The following is a 21,701-nucleotide window of genomic DNA, read 5'->3' on the forward strand; positions in this document are numbered from 1 at the left end:
AGACTTGTGGTCTGGCCTTGGAGCAAGCAGATGAATGTGAATATTTCATTAAGACCATAATCCACCTGTTAGGCTCCGCTCCTCCGGTCATGTGTGTACCGTGAAGTGCAGCGAATATTTTAAATAGCAGCCTGCACTCCCTGCTCCAGTGTCTGGCATTTTCATGTTGCTTTGCAGGCAGGAAAGATGGAAACGGAGGGTGATGTAGCAACCACGGCAGGTTTGCAGGCCCTTTGCTTTTAGCTTTTTCCCCTCTGTTGTTGGTGTTTGTTTCAGTGGTGTGGTGTCGCCCAGCTCGCCCAGCCAGGATTTGCAGTGCTGAGCCGTGTTTGCTCTGCCACGTGCCGGCACTGTTTCTGGAGGTTGGAAATTTGGCCCTGGCCATCATGGTAGTGCTTATAAAAGCACTAGAAATGAAGGTGCTTTGGAGGAGGCATCCTCGGAGCCAGTATACTGGGGTTAACTGTGCAGAGCCCTCTCCTGTGGATAGTCACTGCTGTGTCCACCCGCACCTAACCCTTTGCCGAGCTCCATTTGCTGCTCCGTGCTCTCCTAATTTTGCCAGCATCCTCTTCTTGCCGGGCTGCCTGTCTGGATCGCAGCAAGCCCCTGATCCCCTTCTGCCTTAATTTAGGAGTGCTGGCTCGGCCGCCCCCCAGCCCTTAGGAGGTTGGTGGTTTCCCGGGCAGATGCCCACATGCCCCCCACGGGGACCCTGCTTCTCGGGGGATGCGCTCCCCAGCATCCAGCCTGGAGCTGGGCTCCTCCAGCCTCCCTGTCCGGGGGGGGCTGCAGCTCTGGCTGTGCCTGCCTGCACCAAAACTCCTGCTTGTGGCAGGGAAAGCTGAAGACAGCTGCCTGTCCTGCCCACCCGGGGGATCGCTTGGGCTGAGCTGGGTCTCTGGGGGTACCTGTGATGGTGGCAAAATAAACCACAGCACGAGCAACCCCGGTACCCTGCCTGGCCTCGCTGCCAGCCTGTGCCGCTGCTTTGTTAAGCCTGTTCTTCAGATGTGATTTTTCAATCGTATTTTCTGCTCTGGGAATTCCTGCATGTTTTCTGGGGTGGTGTTGATTCCCTTCGGCATTGCAGGATATTTGCTTTTCTCGTCACCTTCCGAGGAGGCCTCAGAGCAGCTTGTGGGTGCCCAGCAGTGGGTGGGGAGCAGGAGACTGGGCTGTTTAAAGAAACTTTAAGGCTTTGACACTCCTACTTTGATCTCTGGCACGTAGGTTAGGTTTTGGTGGTGTTGGTTTCATTTTTTTTCTTTTTTGTTTTTTTTTTTTAATTGTAGTTTTCATGGGCCAGTTGGAGAGCTGAGAGGGTGGGGGGTGAGAAGGAACCCTTGCTTTCAGGGGTGACCACCAAACAAACAGCCCTGCAGGGCCAACACAAAGTCCTTTGTGTGCTCAGAGCCCTGCTGTTGATGGTACTGGCATATGTGCTTGCCCAGGTGAAGTGAGTAAATAAGTAGTAAGTGAAATAAGTAGTATTTGAGAGTCACATAGCAAAATTAGGGATCTCTTGCACTGGGTACCTCTGAAAGACTGTCTCCGTCAGGGACTTACACTTGGCTGGTAGACCTGATAGCTGGAGAAAGTGGTTCTTGCCAGCGGGCGTTGTGGATTGCTGTTGCTCTGTCCCTCACACTCTTCTGGGGTGGGGACAAAGCCACCCAAGTCCATCAGAGCTGCTGACAGGACAGGGGCCAGCATGGCACGCATGTGCCGTCGCCACCTCTGCTCCCTGCTCTGGCGGACCCCAGCTCCCACCGCAGCACAGGCGTTCCAGTGTGGCTGGAGCCCTGGGCTTGGGAATGGGGCCTTATTGCCCACCTGTGGGCAGGTTTTCCTTCTTAATTAGAAATGTGGGCCAAGTGGAGGAGGGTACGGTCAGTGTGAGGCAGTGGAGGATGGGATGAACAACAGAGGTATTGATGTACGTGGAAGGGTTGCATTGCCTTCCCAAAATGTCTGCTCCTGAGACGTTGCTGCTCTGCCCCTTAACGCTCAGAAACGCTGCGTCGTGCGTCTGTGCTGCCAGGGTTGAGTTTTTCAGGTCCTTGTAGGCATGAGACTTGGAAGAAAATAAAAAAAAAATGTTGCATTTAAAATGTCATTGATTTCTTTCTTTTTTTTTTTTTGTATTTTTCTTGTAATTTAATCAATTCCCTACTGTGTTGTAAATTCCAAATGTGAATGGGAAATAATCCCACCAGTACAATAATTAGCATGTAACCAGCAGATGAAGAAAACCCAGACTGCTGAGCTGATTGGTGAATGCTGACTATTTTCCGAATTAATTTCAATAATCACATCTCCCATTTAAAAAGAAGGCAGGGCAGGGAGGAAGTCTTAAATTTCCCTCAAGCTCAATGTAGCAAAAAATGGTATGTGCAGTGTAGCTGTTCTCCATGTGATTATAAAAAAGAGATGAGGGAGGTTCTTGAAACTGAATTTAGATACAAAGTATTGTATTGCTAATTTTGCAACTGAAAAGCCACTGAAATTGAGCTTCTTGGGGGGAGGGGGATGTAGCGGGGTGGAGAATAGAAATTGTAAGTCAAATATCTGTAATTTTTTGTAGGTGTGTGACAGTAAATAGTCTAGTGGAAGAGGAACATATTCCCTTGCAGTGGTGCTTTGCTTCAGGATGCAAAAATAAGCCCACTGGAGGCTGTTAATAGTGAAATTTGTTTCTGTGTTTACCGAGCATCCATTCAGCTCCCAAATAGGTTCTTGTTGTGCTTTGAAGGGATGGATGGAAGTCAGCATTTGGGAAGGGGTGACTTCAGAGCATGCCAGAGCTGGGCACCCTCTTACCACAGGGATCTGCGGATGTTTTCTGCCCTGCCTTCCTCCACTGCTTTTTTTGGGCCAGTTCTGCCCCAAAGGTGGGTGGTTGGAGAAATCCCCTCTCTGCCGTGATGCCTCCATGGTGTCATGTCCAGACAGCACCGGGAAAGGTCACCTCTGCAGAGCTGTACCTGGCAGCTGGTGTAATTACGCACCTGAATTCACATTCACTATTAGCGGAGATGATTTTATCTCCTAATGATGTTTTTCCCCTCCTAGAGCAGCTTTGGTCATCTAGCCATGGCCACCTTGCCCTCAGGGCTTATTTTTCCAGCAGGAAAGCACAGATGCTGCTGCTACCAGGTGTTGAACCAGAGCATCACTTCAGAGATGCTTTTTCGTTCTAGTTTAGACTTAATTTCAGCAACATTTACTAAGTTGTGGTATAGCTCGGTGCTTGTAGGCCTAAAACTACTTTAGAAATGCAGAGGATGGTCTGCTGTAGCCCTGACCCTACAAGTATTGCATACGAGCTACCACACTGTGCTGCAAAGGCGAGAAATCCCGGTGCGTTTGATGGAGCAATCTTTTTATGAAGGTGTTTGCAGGATTTGGGCAGCTGAAGGTGCCTGCAATGTGAAATGTTCACTGTGGCATGAAGCTGGTGATCTGATGTGCCCCCTGTTTTTGGCTGCCCAGGGTCACCCCATGGTGTGACAGCCAGGAGGGAGACCAGGTCCCAGAGAGCATCCCTGGTGTGTGGCTCTCTGCTCTTCTCCCTCCCAAAGGCTCAGGGTATGGTGACGTTGTCAGATGTTATTTAAAAAAAAAGTCAGGCCAGTCCAAGTGCTTTGAAATGGTATTTATTATTTTATAAATTCAAGCCCAGCACTCTGTGGGAAGGTATGCAAGCAGATCGCTACGGTATTTTCTTTGCATATTTTCCTCATATTAGAGACAGTCTCGAAGAAGTATCACATTGTTTCATTTCCCCTCCACACTTCATGTTTTTCTAAAAATAAAAGCTAATGTCAACAATCCTACAATAACGAATGACTGAACGTGCACGTCCTGCACCCGATTAAATTTTTTTTTTTTTTGGTGAAAAGCAAGATTTAGCTGGTATCACATTTTTATCCATAGTTCATAATACGTCTTTTAAAGCACCTCACTGATGGCTTTTTCTTTTTGCCTTTTTAAAATGACATTAATCAAGTTAGAGGCTGAAAACATTCTTGCAAAGCAGAGACCAAGTAAAGTCACTTGAGGTGAGTAAACAAGTTGGCTTTTTTTTTTTTTTTTTTAGTGAAAGCCAAATGTCCGGCTGCTGCTATGTGTGTTAAGGGTACCTTAAATACAGGGTGTCCTTTAGTGCTGACAGACATCCCAAACACCTTTTATAATAAACCTCTAATTATAGCTTAGCGACTCCATAGGTTCTCTGGATTAACTTGGGAATATTGCACTGGAAACCAGGGAGAATATTTATATTTTCTGCAACTGATGGGTGATCCGGTTTTAGAGCTGGACCCGGTGAGCATGGTGTTTAGTGATGTATTTATAGAGGAATACAGAGCTGTGCTTGCTGCTGCATAATACAATGTTGGGGTTAAACTCTGCATTTTGGGAAATACTTCCCAAATGCGTTGGTGTGGATTCCCAAATCCAGACTCCAGCTGAGCTGGTTGGAAAAAGGTTTGGCTGGTGGCCAGCTCCTGTAGCCCATCACTATCTCCTGACATCTGACACTTGGATCAAAGCCCAGCACTCAGAACCAGGGACTTCAGTGAAAATCTTGGCTTTTTAAAGAAAAAAAGACCTCTGGAGCATCGCAGTGACTGAGAAAAGCTGGAGAATGGGAATTCTTGGGCAGAGAGGGGTAGGGAGGTGCCCTCTTCTTACCACCCCGCGTTAGCCTGGTTATTTCCCAGTGTCCCAGACTGAAAGCCAGTGTTGTGGTGTTCGGGGCTTGACTTATGGTTTTAGAAGTTGGCATGGCTGATACTGGCAAGTTGATTCTTTTCTCCTCTGTTTATTTGTTTCTTCCCCCCTTCATTTTAATACTGTCTCCTGGGAGATTCCAGCTGAAATCTATTCATTGCCGAGATGTTTCTTTTCCCTTGTGCCATGGATGCTGGGTCCAGTTTGGCTGCGGTTTTTGCTTCTGGCACAGATGAGAAGAGCAGCAAGACAGAAGAGCTATGCTTGCTGCTGGGTGTGTGTGCATACATCCTTGTAAAGATACCCTATAGATGTCACACACTTGTTGTGGGCTCAGTCCCGCTTCCACAGAAACAGCAAAGCTCTCCATCCATATCACCGGGGCTTGTCCTCCTCCATCAGGACCTGTGCATCCCCTGGGCTTTGATGGACCTGCCTTGCTGCGCTGCTGAATCAGTGAGGGGGTTTATTTCCATTTATATTTCCCTTACAAGCTTATGTTAGAGGTTTGTGAGACAGCTGATCTGATCTGACGCTGAGGGATAACAGCAGAAAGCTTGCTGCTAGCTCAGAAGCTCTCGGAGAGGTCTGGACGTACTAAGGGATAGGGAGAGACCGCAGGGGCAAGGAGAGGGAGATGGGGGGTGAGGGAGAGCAGAGCAAGACCTCCTGTTTGGGTTTTTTTTGCCAGGGTTAAGTGACTAGATCATGGACACGTACCCTGTCTAGGCAAGCAAAGCATCTGTGTTCAGCCGAGCTCCAAAGCTTCCAGCCCCGCAGGAGCTCCATGGCTCTGCTCCCATGCGTGTAGTTGAGCACTGGCTGCGAGTGCAGCGGCGCTGGGGACAGCCGCTCTCTCCCCTGCCTTTGCAAAAAACGTTGGTTCTGATCATGCTTCCAGGGCTGAAGTTCACAGTGTTGTTACCCCCAGAAATATTCAGAAGTCACCAGTGAGACACTGCAAAATCCTGAAGCTGGACCAAATCAGGTGATAATCCAGCAAAGGTTCCTTCTGCTTGGACATCAGTTCTTGAAAGTCTGGATCACGTTGCACTCCTGCTTGAGAGTGTTTTTCCAGAATTGTGTCTAGACACTTACTGTTTTGTTCCCCCCCCCCGAAATCTGAGGTTCTCATGACCCCAAGAGCTGAACCCTCTCCTAGCTGATACTCCCAGCAAGAGCATCTTTTCTCTCTTTAAATATGTTGAAGCTTATGATAAAATTGTGAGGCTTTGGCAATGCCAGTTTGGGTGCTCTCTGTGTGCCAAACCCTGCTGAATACATCTTTTATCAGAGATTTGTAACAGTAGCTGTTGGAGGGGGGAGCTTCACGGGAGAAGTGCCTTCAGAAGAATGCTTTTATAAAGGAACACTGTCCTGCAAAAAAAAAAAAAAAAAAAAAAAAAGTGCCTTGCAGGCAAAAAAAACCCTCAAGCCCAACATTTTTGTGTTCACGTTGTAAAATTTGCCCATTAATTTGGGTGAATAAGGTTTTGCTTCCATTTCTAGACAATTTTGTCCTCTTTGTATGAACAAGAACTATTGTGCTCCAGGCATTTTCTTTGGGGGAAAAAAGACATTTAGGTTCTGACTAAAAAATGCCAAAATCCTTGTTTTGTGTAACTCTCCCCAGGCTGAGCCCTGGCCAGGTCCCTGCAGGAACGGGGATCGGGACCTGGCTGGTAGTTTGCTCAGACAGGGCTTGTTTGTAGTAGGAAGAGCAAGCTGGGAAGACCAAAGATGGGTCCATTCATCTGTTCCGCCTCAGGAAGAAGGAAAGTTTAGGGAGAAGAGAAGGCAGTAGGATTTCTGAGCAGCAAATGTAGTGATAAAGGAGGATGTATAGCCTCTGGGAGGGGGCTGGGGTGTGCTCAGCTCTTATATCTGCTCTGGGTCCCACAGACCTTCCCTTGCGTCCACTGTTGAGTTGAGCAGTTTCTGGTCTCTGCAAGAGCCGGGTATTTCTCAACGACAGAAATGTGAAGCTTGTCCTCCCACACATTTGCCTTGCAATTAAAAATGATTTTCCTTTAAAAAAAAAGGATTTTTTGTGGAACACCTGCTTTAAAATTACGCTGGCATCTGAAAGTGTTTTGGCTGCTGTGTTGCAGCCAACACCTAAGGATGCTCCTGCTGTGAGCATCCTCTCCAAGGAGGAGGAGCATGGTGCTTTGCTCCGTTTTCAGTTTTGGTTTGGATTGTCATACACTGTTCTTAAGTAGCCATTTACTCTTTTCCCCATCTCTTTGGTACAGAAGCAAGAGAATAAAACATTAAAAGAGAAATGTGCATATAATCCCTTGAAAATTGACAGAGGAATTTGGCAGTGGTTGCAGCCTGTGAATGTAATACATAGTATTTTATTATTTTTTTAAAATCATTAGATTTCAAGCTGACAATTTAAATGACAAATCACCCTAAAAAGATATTGTAGACAGTGTAAAAACTGTCAATGTGTTTTTTCTTTGCTAACTGTGGAGTCTGCAAGGTCCATGCAGAAAAAAAATAAAAGGTTCCTTTGGCTTTAGCCGAGCTGCATGTGGAAGCTGAGGGCAGTGAGGTCCCTCCTATTAATAATTTGTATTATAATAGTGTAGCCACTGCTGGCTCCCAGGCTTTTTTATACCTGGGTTAATGGCAGTGCTGCCTGCTGCAGTGTGCCCAGGGGGACTTCTTTGCCAAAGGAAATTTTATTTTTGGAAAAAACTTATTTTTGCTTTTGTTGTCCCCTCGGTCCCACAAACTGTGAGTGGGACCAGTAACTGCAGCTGGTTGTAAAAGAGGCTGGAGATGAGGGCAGAGGCACTGTTCAGATACATTATTGAGTGTATTGACTGTTTAGATACGTTATTGAGCATGGAAGGCAGATCCCAGGGGACTGGCAGAGCCCCCCATCCCAGAATATCCCAGCTCACAGCAGGAGCTGGAGCTAAAGATGCAAAACCCTCCAGGCAGTGCTGGAACGGAGCTGCAGCTTCCCACGTCCTGCAGGATGCTGTAGGCTCGAGATTTTTGGATGAAAGGGAAACCAGTGCTATTCTATTTCAGCCAAACTGGATAATCACAGATGATCAGAGCCCTGTTAAGCCTTGTATAAAACATGTAACAAAGTGATGATTTCTGCTCTCAAATAATAGATAGTAAAATTTAGATATTTGTATCCCTGTGGTCCTCAAAGCATCCTTGTGGGCAGTGAAATGAAAATGTGTGGGAGTCTGCTCTGTGTTTCCTTTTCTTGGAGCAAGAAGTTGACCATCATTTGCTGAGCTTTAATGCTCAATGCTGTACATACCTCTTGGTTTGTTTTTTTTTTTAAATCCAGCCTGAATAGGATTTAAAATTTTTAAAAATCTGCAATAGGAATTTTTATCTTAACAAGAATATTCCATAATTCCTTCTCTTTGTGATGGAAAAGATGATGAAGGTAGGTGTGAATTAGACCATGTGTCTATCTGCTTGTAAATTGTTGGCGATTAGGCGTAAAAGTCATCTCTCCTTTTATCTCTCCTGAAAATAAACATGCCGCAGTGGAGAGGTGTGTGGTGCAGAAGGCTGGGGGAAGGTGTCCTCTCCTGGTTCTGGCAGCAGGAGGTCCAGAAACCCTGGCCTGAGTAAGGCCGAGTTCTTTGGGATTGAGGGAGGAAATCTTCAGGTGCCTAAAAGGGAAGGTGGTGTTTGCTTTCTGCATTCACAGGTAGGGCAAGAGGTCACAGTCCTAAAACTGTGGAGAAAAAAAAAGTTCAGATTAAATATTGGGCAATACTTTCCTAAAAGTAACAACTGGATTTGATGGTCTGAAGAGCTTGTGGAGCATCAGTTGTTGGAAGATGAAAAAGGCTTGGAAATATCTTTCTAATATTTCTTGATGCTCATTCTTGCACGGTGCAGGTGCAGTTTATTCTCCTGCAAGTGGGAGTTGTCTTGATGCTTTCCTGTCCTCTCTTCCTACAGCACTGGCATGGAGTGGTGAGGTTAGGAAGGGTTGTTCTCAGTCTAAAATAAGCAAGAGATGACAAATGATGTTCTGGGGCTTAAATTTTCAGGCACTTAAAAAGATTGAAGTGACTAAAGATAATATAAGTTTGCATGCCTCTCTACAAAAGCAGATGTTGGCTAGAAATATTTTATGCTCTTTGATTCTAAAATTGGATGTTATGGACGCTAAATTGTATGACTTTTGTCTCTCAGTGATACAGCCTTTCCAGGACACTGGTTCACTTGAGTTGGAGGAGACAGAAGGGGTGTGAGTGATGTTGCCTTTAGTGTAGCTGTTTCTCTTCGAAGAAATATCAGTAAAGACAAGTTCCCCGCTCTGTGTAAATACTGGAGAAATAGAAACGGCCACTTTAGAGATCCTGAATGGTAACTTGTCAGTCCTTTAATTGTACCTTGGGAAGGAGAACCTTTTTAAATAGGCATCCCGCATGCAGCAGAGCTCGCAGGGCTGGACAGTCTCTGCTGGGCCGTCTCATGAGGTCCCACGTGGCTGAGAAGTGTTTCCTCCCCACGCATCCTTTGCAGGTCAGGACTGTGTTCTGCAGCATCCTCTGCACCCTTTTTCCTCCAAGAGCCTTATCAAAGACACCAGCGTGATGCCAACGTCCCTTTTTTCCCTATAGGGAACAACCATTTCATAGTCAAGCAGGGAGCAGGTCTGTGCTATGGATTTGCAAACAAGGTGCAAAATCTCAAGCCAAGTAAGAGTTGGTTCTTCCTTGGCCACAGCTGTGCGTCACTGCACATCACCTCTTTTGTTAGATCCACACAAATCAACTCAGATCTCAAGGTATAAATGAGCTTTTTGCTCCTTGCTAGATAAAACAATCCATTTCAAGACCGTCCATTAATGAGAGCTGCTAAATCATAATCATTGGAAACTGGTCTGCGATGCTCACTGAAGGCAACAGAAAGACTTGTTTTATTGTGGGTGATGGGACATGGAGCGGCACGGTGAGGAAACCTTACCGTGTTCTTGGTCTTGGGGGCAGAAGGTCCCATGGACCACAGGAGGGGCCACACAGGCACTGCAGGAAGGTGCCCATCTCTGCCAAAGCTGGGGTCTTGCAGAGTGCCTGCATGGCTGAGCTACTTCCCAGTCCTGGGACCAGCAAGAAAAGACGAAGCATCCCCCGAAGCATCCCCCTTTGGGGACCAGGGAATTGTTTTCATCATCTTCTGCGTTGTTTTGCTTTTCCTCAGCCCGACCTGCAGCGGGGCAGAGTGCTGAGAGCTGAGCTTGGGGTTGCCTTGTCTGCTTGTGTGAGTGTCAGACTGAAGCAGCCTTTGCTCTGCAAGGAGGCTTTGTTCTGGGGCAGCCTTGTTCCCTTTCCAGCCACTTCAAAAAAAAAAAGCAAACAAAAACCCAAAAGAAACAAACAAAAGAGAGGGAGAAGAGAGCTAACAACTGTTAAAAAAATAAATAAATCTGGGATGGGGTTGCCAGGTGAAAGGAGAAACAGAATAGTCTCTATTCTTGACACTTTGTAGTGGTTTTGACTTTTAAGCGTATAGACCCTCAGTGGGTCCCTGCACAGGGATGCTGCCGGGATGCAGATGTTCCTCCCTCCCTTTGCACAAGCCTGCTGTCCCAGCTGGTCCACGCATTACGATTTTAAACCCCCAGGTATATGAGGATGACTTATTCTCTGTGTCGAGACTGTATTTGGGGGATATATTCTTCGTCCTTGAGCTGTTTGCAGGTTTTGAGCCACTCAGTCAAGCCCAAGGAAGCCCCAAGACTTGGAAAGGATGGCAGTGGGGTGGTAATGACCATCAGTGGCTCTGGCAGACAGTGGAAATCTCTGAGGTAGAAGGACCCAATGCTGGGATTTTAATATCTGAAAGAAGTTAGTGGGGGAAAAAGCATGCCTTGGTCGTCCTTGTTGCTGTTCCAGTTTCCGTGATAAGCAGTTGAACTGTTTGCATGTGCTGCTTGGAGGAAAGCCCAACCCCTGCCCCCCTGCTCCAGCTCTCTCCTATATTATTGTACTTGAAGCAGCAACTTCAGGCATTCAAGGAGGAGCTGTCAAGGTAATAGTGGTGCACAGTGCCAGGTTGCAGGGGTTTTGCTCTGTATTTCAGACGAAGGTTTTGGGAAACTCAGATTTTTCTCTGCCTCCAGCTTAAGTTTCTATTTAAACCACCTTTAATTTCAGGGAGCGCGAGGCTGCTCAGACTGCTGTGGTCAAGGTCGCTCTCCTTAATTTAGGTACTCCAAGAGTCATGAAATCTTGTCTGTTAAAGTTAGGCATATGTTGGATCCCTGAAGGAGTGTGTGAATGATATTAAACCTACTGTAGCAGAGAGCTTGTATAATAAAGGGAGAGAGACAGTGGTGTTATTGAAGGAGAAATGGCAGATAAGCAGCCAGGGCCATGCTGTTATCACTTCGTTTGGGAGATGGTAGTGTTGTGCAAGTCATTACAGGACATTTACACAAATTTCTGGAATAAAAACCCACTCCATCAGCAGTCTAATATTTGTTTCTTATTAGATGTTAAACATTTTCTGGCATAGAAAAGGTTGTCACCTGTTATGTCAAGGTCCCAGTGTTCAACACTGGGATGTTTCCAAGCATGTTGAAACCCAGTTGGTTCAGAATAAGCCTCTTCATTTTAGGGTTGGGAAGGGGGGAAGAAAAGCAAAGAAAAATAAAAAGCTGTGGCATCTAGCAGGAATTTAAAGCATCTTTTTCTTGTTCTCTGAACTCTTGTGATTTACCAGCCTTGGGGCTGAATTTTCCCCCAGTTTTGTGCTCACTTTGCATTTTCTGTGAATTAAATTGGGAAAATAATGTACAGCAAATAACACACAGCAAGCAGCACTGCAGGTCTGGGGGAAGCTTTGTCCAAGGGCGGCTCTGCAGCAGGGAGCATTGGGACACCTGAGTTGTTTTTTTTTTTTAAAAAAAGTCCACTCCTGTTGGGGTTCGGTTTGTGTGGTTACAGCCAGAGTGGAAGCTTCTTGTCTGCAGGAGTTTGGATGGGGTCGGGGGGCACCGTCCCGAGCTGTAATGCACCTGTGCTAGTTGTCTGGTGAAATCACTCCATGCCATTAATTTACGTATTTATTTTAATTAAAGGAACTCACCGGTCGCGTGCGAAGTGTATGGTCAGCAGGATCCAACCTGAGCAGCAGATCAGCAGGGCTTTGGCAGGGGACTTCAGGGGACAGGAGCACGCACGCTGGCTGACGCACAGAGGCGCTTGGGATGTGTTGCTGGGGGAGGAGACCCTATCACTGGCCATGCTTGGGCAGGAGCAGAAAACAAGCGTAAATTTTCCTTTACTCAGGAATCACAACATAATTTTCCTGTTTTTCATCCTTATGAGCTCTGGCTCACCTTTTTCCAGGGTGACTCTCTGTTTTTCAGTATGCTGTTTTCTCCCCCTGTCTGAACTTAATCCCAGAAATCCACTTGGCTGGTTATCCCTTTAGATGGTTAAGTTTAGAAATTATGAAATACATCAGGGTGGCTCTGCTGCTTCTCCGGGGATGAGGGAATGGGGACTGCACGGCAGCAGAGGAAAATAAAGGGGAGAGAGGAAGCCCACAGCTACAAGCAAAGCGGCAGGTTATATATAGCTGCAGGCTGTGGCAGTGTCGGTCAGGGTGCTGTGATTGCTTCTGTAAATATGTTCTTGGCCAGCTGAGATCTCCAGTCCCGTTAACGAACCGAGCCCATGAGCAGTGGCCAAGAGCCGGGGAGCAGCGTCCCTGGTTTCCAGCATGCCGCAGGCTGGGAGTTTTTTACTTCTGCTGGTAGATTTATGAGAGCAGCACAGCTGAGTGCTTGGTGATTAACTCTGTGAACTTGGTTAACTTCCGATACATGATATTTTTGCTAATTGAGTGGAAAAAAAATAATCTGACGTGTGTTTTGGGGTGCTTCAGTGAGGATGTGCTGTGGGAGCACGGTGGGGTGGACAGCTGGGAGACACCTTCAAGTGATCAGTATTTTATGTATACTTTTAGTCTTTACTAACCAAGGATTGCCTTCTCCTTTGGAGGTACAGCAGTAATTTTTGGTGTAACGTCTTCTCTTCCAGCCCTGAATCCCGGCACAGCTGAAGCGACTGCAGGCACTTTAAAGATGCACGCAAGCGCGGAGGAAGAACTGGAGAAGGAGAGGCTGAGGACGTGGTCCCCTGTGCAGGTAAGTCGCCACTGCCACGTCGGGCTCCATGTGTGATATGGACCGTGCAGCTTTCTGTCTCGGGTAGCCTGGGCAGGGAAATGTGCCCTATTTCAGTGTATTGCAGGATTCTCCTATGAAGGCTGTTCTAGCCTGCTGGCTGAAATAAGCGATCCTGCAATGGTTTGCTCCATTAACCTTTGAGCCCTGCTTTGCTCCGTGGTCAGTACAGGTCTTGGGTTATGCTCCCAGCTGTCCCTAAGAAGGGAGCAGATCTTTTGCCTCTGAATGTCACACCTTGGACGGGACAGAGTTCAGATGTCCTGTGCATTTGTACTCTTTTTCCTGGCTGGTGCTCCTCTGTGCTAGACCACTGATGTTGTTTTTTTTTTCCCCACCTCTAGGAAACCATATAACTTAATAAATATTTATCTGTCTCATGGTGTGGATGAGGGGTCAGGGGAGCGATGCATTTTCTCCTTGGCTTCAGCCGATAGAAGAAGTGTGCTTGGAAATAACACTCTGGTTTTCCATTACACTGTTCCAGAATTTTGAAGGAGAAATTGGGTCTCATACCAGAGCAAAGCCATCTCATTTGTAAGAAATGAGGTTTTTTAGTTGAGCATTAGTGTGCAGGCTGGTGGGGAATTCATTCACCCAATTCACAGCTGTCTGACAAATGACAGTGTCCCTGTGGAAATGGGGATTTTCAAACCCTAGAGTGATTTCTACCCAGCTTGTGCCATGCCTGGAGACTGCTTGTTTCTAGACTTTATTAAATAATCAGCATCAGGACTACCACAACTGGACTGATGCTGTTTACTGCAGCTTTCCTGACACACTTCCAGCTGTGCAGGCTAAATCCAGCCTGTTAAACTGGTAGGAATAAACTAATGGACCCTGCTGTAGCACGTGATGTGCTGGGATCCACGTGCACCCTCAGCCTCCTGAGAGCTGTCCTCCTTGAAGTTGCCTCAGTTAATTGCATACTAGGTGGGTCCTCAAATTCCTTATGGCAGTAATCTTGCAAATGCAGTGAAAACTGTTGCTCTTGGGGTTGTCTTACCATTATAGATGGAGAATTAAGCAGGAGGAAGAGGTTAAAGCTTTTGTAGCTTCACTCTGCCTTGGTAAACAAGGTCAGGGTCTCTTGGGAGGGAGAGTAGGGGGAAGGGAATTAAATTTTATATCCCTTGGTATTTGCCACTGAAAGATAGTAATAACGCGTTTGGATGCTTTGTGTGGAAGGTCACTGGGTAAGTGGGGAGGATTCCTTTGTGTTACATCTGCAGAAAATAATGTCGTTTATTACTGAAGGGCTTGCACCCAGAGACAGACTGTGGCATTGTAGCACCATGTGTCATCCTGCCTGTGTGCTCGCGGTCCTGCGCTGGCACACGGGGGGGTTCCGATATCTTCTTAGGGAGCTTTAAGAACCAAACTCAGGATCTCTGCTCTAGGACTTGGCCCCTTTCTCTCCACTCCTCCATTCCCCCCACCCTTCTCTGGTGTCCTCTCCCTCCCAATTAATTTGTTTTTAAAATGATTGTGCTATTGTGTGCATCAATATGCACATAGCCTGTCTTGTTTTTCTCTTGGACTGAAAGTGCAAAGCAAATCTGTTTATGGTTTTGGTGAGCTAATTCTTCCCCACCCTAGATTTTTAAATAGACTTTTTCTTTACCAAGCTTGCAGAGCTTGCAGGACCTATTGGAGTAATGGGAAAAATATGTTGTGTGCTAACGTTCCCTTTTTGTAAAACTTTGTTTACAACACCCTATTCCTAGCAGTGCATTTGGGAAGTGCATATCTGGATGCTGAAGCAAGTAGAAGACTTTGAAATAGGAAAATGGGAATTTAATGTGTTCAAGGAGGAAATGTTTTGAGTTTCCAACTTTTGGCAGTTGGATTGTGAAGCATAATCTAGTGAGCTGTGCTGAGTTGTCCCTTCAATTATTTAACTTCTCCTGCAAATCCCAGTTCTCAGGCTTGGCTGTTCCCTGGGCTGCCTGTTGCCTTCAAACAGGCTCCTCCAAAGCAGCCGTCGGTTCAGACCTTGCAGACGAAGGTAAGAGCAGCGAGGAGTGCTCTTGGCCTGTAAATAGTCTGTTGGCTTCAGGTCTCAGTATGTCACTGGTGTGTTGGAAACATTATTTTTACCTCTTGATTTCATCCTTCCTACGAATCAATCTCAAACCTGTCTGTTTAGGTTAACAACCTTGTCTGCATCCTTGCAGGGGTTTGCAGAGTACGGTTCTGCTCTGTGCACAGCATTTTCACCAGGGCGTTTTGGCTGCTGGGAGGCAGAGCTTGGCTCAACTATGGGAGCACTAGAAAAACCCCACGGACACCAGTGTCTGTGATGTCCGGTTGGTGGCTTGGCTCCCAGCACTATAGCCTGCCCGCCCCACTGCTGCACCTCCTCTCCTCAACACCTGGTTGTTATTTGTTTCTACTGTAAACTAAACGATGAGCTGCTTGTGACTGGCCACAGGGTGGGAGCTCTGCGTGGAGGTGGCCAGTACATGTGCAAATGCACTTCCAGCCCAAGCTTTGTAGAGCAGATGTGGGCTTGGCTGAGGTCTCTGGGTACTCCTGAAACATAAATAAGCAGGAGTAGGATTTCAAAGCTAAGCAAATTTTTGATATCATGCCTCTTCAGCTGTGTGTTTAGGGTCCAAGGATCTGGAGGCCCATGGTTGCTAGTTTGATCTTGTTGCTAATAACTGACTGGAGGTGCTTCTGCTGAACTGGTTCTTGCAGGGGGCTGAGGGGTTCATCCTGGTCAGATGGCATGGCATTAATGAAGACGGAACCCATGGTGTGAAACGCATAGGGTGCTTTCATAAAACTGGGTGCTCTGCATGAAATCCCCAGTTCCAGCTCCGGCATTGAACATGCTCCTCACTGGGGTTTAGGGTCACGTGTTGCAGAGTGACAGCAAGGTCTTCTGGTGGGTAACTTGAAAGTGAAATGGGCTAGGGCATGGTTATCGTGCTCCTGTGGCTGTCATCAGCTATTCCACCAACAGCTGCCTCTGCTCTGCCAGTAAAGAGATGGGGGAAAGATAGATTCAATTTCCCCACCCCGAGAGACAAATTTTTACTGAGAGCAAATGTTCACCTGCAAATCTGCAGCAGAGCACAAAGTAAAGAATTCCCCACCTGAAGGCTTTGCAAAGCAGAATCGTCCTTTATCCATGTAACTTGGTAGTGCTGGGTTTTTTTCTGTAACAGAGTCTTAGTGGAGGTGAAGTTCTCTCTTTCTGTTCTTTTTCTTCTCTCTTCCCGTTGAGCTGATGGAGTTTGGTGCTCCCCAGGAAGGTGATGGTTGGGGGTTAGCACTGAAGAGGGCTCATCGTTCCCCAGGCAGGTGGCCGTAGCCCTGAGCATGGAGCTGTGAAGCTGTTTTGAGAACTGACCAAAGGGATCTACCTCTGTTTTCATTTTCATATCTCCCCAGTCAGGATGTGTAACTAAAGTTTTCCCCACTTGCAGCTCAGACACAGTTGTCCTGAGGCAACCCCCCTCATCCCTCCCTCCCTACTCTTATCTCTTATTGACCTGTCTGCTGGGGACATGTATACAGTATCAGTGTGACAAATTAAATTGCTTGTACCCAGAAAGATGTGGCCACTGGATGCTTAAATGCTGCATAAACTTCTTGGCTAGACCTGCACTAACTGTTTTGACTCCCCCCTGTGCAGGCTGCATTGTATTGCTTGAAAGGCAAATTCCATCCTGCGTGGCCCTTTCCAAACCTATTGCCCAACACTTTCACTATTTGTCATCAGCTGAAAATTATCTGAGCACTGTAGATACCCACGGACATGGTTTGATTGTCTGTTGTATTAAAAATTGCATCTGTCTGCTGGAAGGATTTGTTTTGCAGTTCCTGTTTCCATGTGCATGGGCTTCTCCCATGCTGGAGGTCAGAGGGGTTTGGGGCACAGAGTGATGCTGCAGCCTGGGCTCTGCTGTTCCTCGTGGCTCTGTGAGCAAGATGAGCTGTCCCCCAGGAAGGCACCGGGGTATGTGGGGAGGTGGCACTGCTGGGGCTCCAACAGTGGCTGTCCCCACCCCACAGACTTGCAGGAGCAGCCAGCCTGGATGCTGCTGAGATGCCTTCAACCAGCCCTGCCTGGTAGGGCTGCACTGAGGGTATAGAAGGCTCCAGCGAAGGCCATTTCTAGTTTCTGTAGATGGACTGGGGTATGCTGAGAGACGCTGTACGCAGATTCCTTTAGGACGGAATAGAGCTGTGTCCGTGGCCCATGAAAGCGCGGATAAAGTCCATTTGGTTGTTTTTGCAGCAACACAAACTGATTGCGTGCCAGGTTCAAGGAGAGGCCTCGGGTGAAGGGAAAAAGGCTTTTTGATGTTTGGCTCAGTGCTAAGGCTGCAATATTCTGTTTCATCCATAAGTATTTATGAATGAAGATGCAAATCCAAGGTGAAACTGGGGAACTGGTAAGCTCTCACTGGAGGCCACCCTTCAAAACAAAGCGATTAATGCGGAGGTAAAACACCTTCTTATCTCCCAGCTTGATCTGCAGCCTTATAAGCGCTTTGGTGGTTCAGCTGTCTGCAGTGCTTAGGGAGTTGTCTGTTCCAGCACACTGAATGTGCTGCAAGTTTTAATTTATTTTACTTCCAAAACAACCCTTTGAGCTTGTTGGGCTGGAAGGGAAACTCGTAATAATTCTCTGTGCCAGTGTATTTCAGCATAATCTCCTGGCAGCGCTTTTGTCTGCAAACTGGGAGGGTTTCTGACTAAAGGTGACCCATTAAAAGGATGATCTCTGTTAAATAACTAGACTGGGGACTTACAAGTCCTGGGTTCAATTACTTGCTTTCTATAAGCTTCCTGTGACCTTGGGCGAGTTATTTGCAATTGCTGCGTGCCTCATTTCCCTTTCTGTAACACACTGGTGACAGCATTTCCCTTCCAGCCAGGAGCTGTGGCAGTGGGAGGGCGGTCCGTACCCTTTTCCATAACTGGTGTGTGAAGAACCTGGATGGAGTAGAAAGCATGACCATCTTACAGGCCTTTCTTCTGTTCTCCTGGGGAAAATGGAACAGGATGATCGTTGAAATGGTTTTATAGGTGAGATCCTGGGGCTCCCTGCCCGACTGCAGGTGTACACCAGCGAGGTCATTAGCTGCTCCTTGAGCTGAGAAGCCTTCCTTAGTGCTGCTTTCAGTTCTTTAGCTTCAAATTGATGGTCAGTTGGGGTAGAGCAGGTTTCTGGTGTTTCTTTGGCCTCAGCATAAAGTTTTCCTTTATTGTAGTATTCTGTGTTTGCGCCTGTGCTGCCTTTCTGCTTTAAACCTGGGTAGGTGCTTGGGAGAGGTGATGGCTTTGTGAGGAAAGATGCTGGCATGTGGTGCTGCTCCCCACTTCAGCATGCAGATGTACCTCGGGCAGATTGTTTCATCCCTCCCTGCTCCTGTTCCCCCTTTCCAGTGGGGGTAGCAGTGCTGACCACCCCTTTTACCCCTTCCTAAGGGTCAAGAGAGGCTTTCCAGCGCCCCTGAAACATGCTAAAACCTCCTGGTTGGGAAGGCAGACAACAGGGGGGGGAGCAGGGGCCTTGCTGGCTCCCACATTGTGCCGTGAAGATTCCTTGCCATTCCCAAGGGATAAGCCCATGGGAAGCCTCCACATGATGGCCACATCCAGGCAGCGCAGGAGCTGCCTCCAGTTGCCTGCATTTTGGGTGCAGCGGAGCTGCAGGAGGAGTGATGCTGAACCTCCTTCATCCAATGGCATGCAGCCCCTCTTCCCTCTGTAGAGCCTGACGGTCTGGGGTGGATCTGGGAGAGCTGCTGGCCTGAGACCCCCCCCCCCCCCTCCCCGTATCGGTGACTGAGCTCCAGCCAGTGTGGGATGCTGGGATTGAGTGGATGGAAATGAGCATCTTTGAGACGTGGCAGAAAATTTGGCCTCGTGTTTGTGGGTGGGTAAAAATGCTCCCGGGGAATATCTGACTCTCCAGAAGTAACAAAAATATGGATACCTGTATTCGCCTGTGTCATATAGTTGGGTTTAACGGCTTGTGCAGGCTGTTGAGAAGCACCCCGAAGCAACTTAGCAGCAGATTGTAAATTGGGGCCAGCTCTTTCATCTTTGGTGGGAATATCTGTCATATGAAATTTGTATCACACCGTGGCCCAGAGAATCCATCCATCCATCCCTTTTGGACAGAAGCTTTTCTTTCAACTCTGTTCTGCCCTTCCCAAACCCCAAAAGCTTTCCTCTTCAAGGTATCTGGAGTTAGTGACATGCCAGGTGGGATGCTGTGAGGCTGGGCAGCTGGCAGTGTGTGCTCTCCAGGAGAGGATAAGAGGCTGGAGCTGCTTCTAGACCAGGGGGTTGCAAAGCTCAGACTGCAGGTAGGTCTGCCAGCTGTTCCCTCAGACTCTGCCTCTAGCTGGGAACCCTCCTGGAGTAAAACTGTATCTTAAAGAGCAGGACCCACACTGGTAAAAGGGAAGAAATCAACCTGTTGATGTAAAGGATGTGGTATCTTTAAGCACTCCTGTCTAACCACCTTCTTTTCCCATTGCATGGTTTGTGTGGTCCTCATGGTGGGACAGCACACATTTAAGGCTGTGGACTTTTCCTGAAGTTGTGGGTCTTTTAATCGTTCAAGCTGCTTTCTGTACTGGGGAGGGTAAGCTCCAGGCTGGCGTGTATGTGTGTGGAAGATCACGCAGATGTGTGACTTCTGGGAGCCTTCAGAGTTGTCTCTTGGAGGATATTGGAGCTCTGGAGAGAGGTTCAGCAAGTGTCTCATGGGGACAATCAAAAATGCCATGGAAATAACCACTGGCAGAGGAGAGGAGGGATGAGGAGAAAATGCCAGGCAGCAAGGGGGGAGGCTGGTAGCAGTTTCCTAAGGTAAGTGATCTGCAGTGAACCATTTCAGAACACCTGCGTGTTCTGGGGGACAGGCAAGTGGGACCTGTGTATCCTCCTGGGAGCAGCCCTTGGCTGGTGGGCAGCTGCAGTCCCACGGCACCTTGCCCAACACGGCAGCTCGAGTGATTTGAAAGGCAAAGGTACTTTCTTTACTAGCAGCTTTTCACCACTCGTTAGCACTTGCCAGGTAGTGACGAGACTTGCCCCATTTTAGAAGGGGAGCGAGGATGAAGGGTGTGGATAGGAGCAGCTGGCCTTGAGTTTTGGGGGCTGCCCCTAGCAGTTGCTGAGTCCTTTAGGTGTGAAAGCAGATGGTCTAGAGGAACCTTAAAAACAGTGGGAGTATGGCTCTGCGGTGCTTTGGATAGTGCTGCAAACCACTTTCCCAGCTGTCACTGGAAGGTACGTACAGTTTTACAGCATTAATCCATGGAGAGCTCACTTCATGAACCCTCTCGCTCGGCAGCTCTGCCTGATCCTGGCCGCTTGGGCGAGCAGCCTGACGCAAGGACTCGTGTGATTGATTTTAAGAACATGAAGAACATCGTGGGTTTCACTGTGAAGCTGCCTCATATGCTCCTAGCTTAACTGAGGACGAGTCCCACTGAGTGAACTCTTCCTCCCCGTGCTCCCCTGATGCTGCAGGCATCTATTCGCTTAATCTTTTGCCGGCAGGTGATTATGGGCTTGTGTGTGGAGGGAGTTCCTGCTGTCCTGAGCTTTCTCCAGTGTGACACGCTGTCATTTTGGTGCAATATCATTAAGCTGCTTCCAAGTCTGCTCTCTCCCAGCCCAAGGAAGAAAGCCGGTGCCTGGAGGACCACATTCTGCTAATGTGAATATGGTTTGGACTGCTGCCCTAGAAATGAAAGGCTCCATCATGCCATTAGTAAGCCCCCAAGCCAGCTGGTCGTCCCCATTCCTGTATTTGCAGACTACCTGCTGACACAGCATAAATGTTATTTTTACATTATCGTCCCCTGTGCTGACTCCTCCTGCAGTTTAGTTCATTCTGCTGTTTTCTTAGTTATGTTAAACAGAGTTAATAATGTATAGTCTGCCATTCATCCTAATGATGCTGGTGAATGTTTTACACTGGTTCATTTATTTCTGAAAAAAAAGGAGGAAGTCTTGATCTTTGTTTCTCTCAGATTATAACATAGGCCGTGATACTTTTGGTGGTGTAAATCAGGAATATTTATGTTATCCATGGTACACTTTGCCATGAGAACTTTTCCATGTGTGGTTGAAATGCTGGGCAATTTTAGATTCCAGAAAGGCAGCTTTTCTCCAAAGGCTTCAAGTTAAATCAGTTCTTATGATGGAATGAGAGCCTTCAAATAGGCAAACTGTTTTTTTTTATTTTTACTGAGTCTTATTTCATTTCATTCCTTGGTTTATTCCTGCATTCCTATGGAAGGATGTCGTTCCCATCCTGCTAGTCCTGCACCCAGTCTTGTCTAACTCACGCAATTGTTTGCGAAGGGTGGCATGGCTTCAAGAGGGCAAAATGGAGCAGTCGGCTCTCCTTTAAGCAGCATAATGATAGAAAACAGGCACAAATCCTTTCCCTGTTTTCCCTTTATGTCACCTGTCTGCACATCTGATTTGGGCAAATAAAGCAGCTACTAATAAACTCTTATTTGCTGTTGTCACAGGAAGGGCCAAAAAGTCCTGGGACCAGTCTACATTTATGGCTTGGATTTTTTTTCTTTCTTTTTTTTTTTTTTTTTAGTAATTCGTGTGGGTTTTTGAAAGGAATATTACTCAACAGTCTCTGTAAATTACACAAGTGCCAGAAAGCTGCTCTGTACCCGTGCAACAGCAGGCTGTAGGAAACAGGAGCTCAGTACTGATAGGCAGCCTCGCCTGTCTGGTGAAGAATTGATGGAAACGCTTTGCTGGG

The 21,701-nt window shown here is 47.3% G+C and overlaps 1 protein-coding gene across 2 annotated transcripts in view; it reads left to right on the plus strand.

Annotated features, from left to right (window-relative positions):
• The window catches only part of ZHX3 (zinc fingers and homeoboxes 3), a 50,472-nt gene that overhangs the window by 6,013 nt on the left and 22,758 nt on the right, over positions 1–21,701 (plus strand). For both annotated transcript variants that reach the window (XM_055813735.1, XM_055813734.1), the window contains exon 2: positions 12,786–12,892. The gene's annotated coding sequence lies outside the window, so the exon portion shown is untranslated. The remainder of the gene's footprint in view (positions 1–12,785; positions 12,893–21,701) is intronic.

This window comes from Falco peregrinus, chromosome 9 (genome assembly GCF_023634155.1).
Source record: "Falco peregrinus isolate bFalPer1 chromosome 9, bFalPer1.pri, whole genome shotgun sequence".
Taxonomy (NCBI): Eukaryota; Metazoa; Chordata; class Aves; order Falconiformes; family Falconidae; genus Falco; species Falco peregrinus.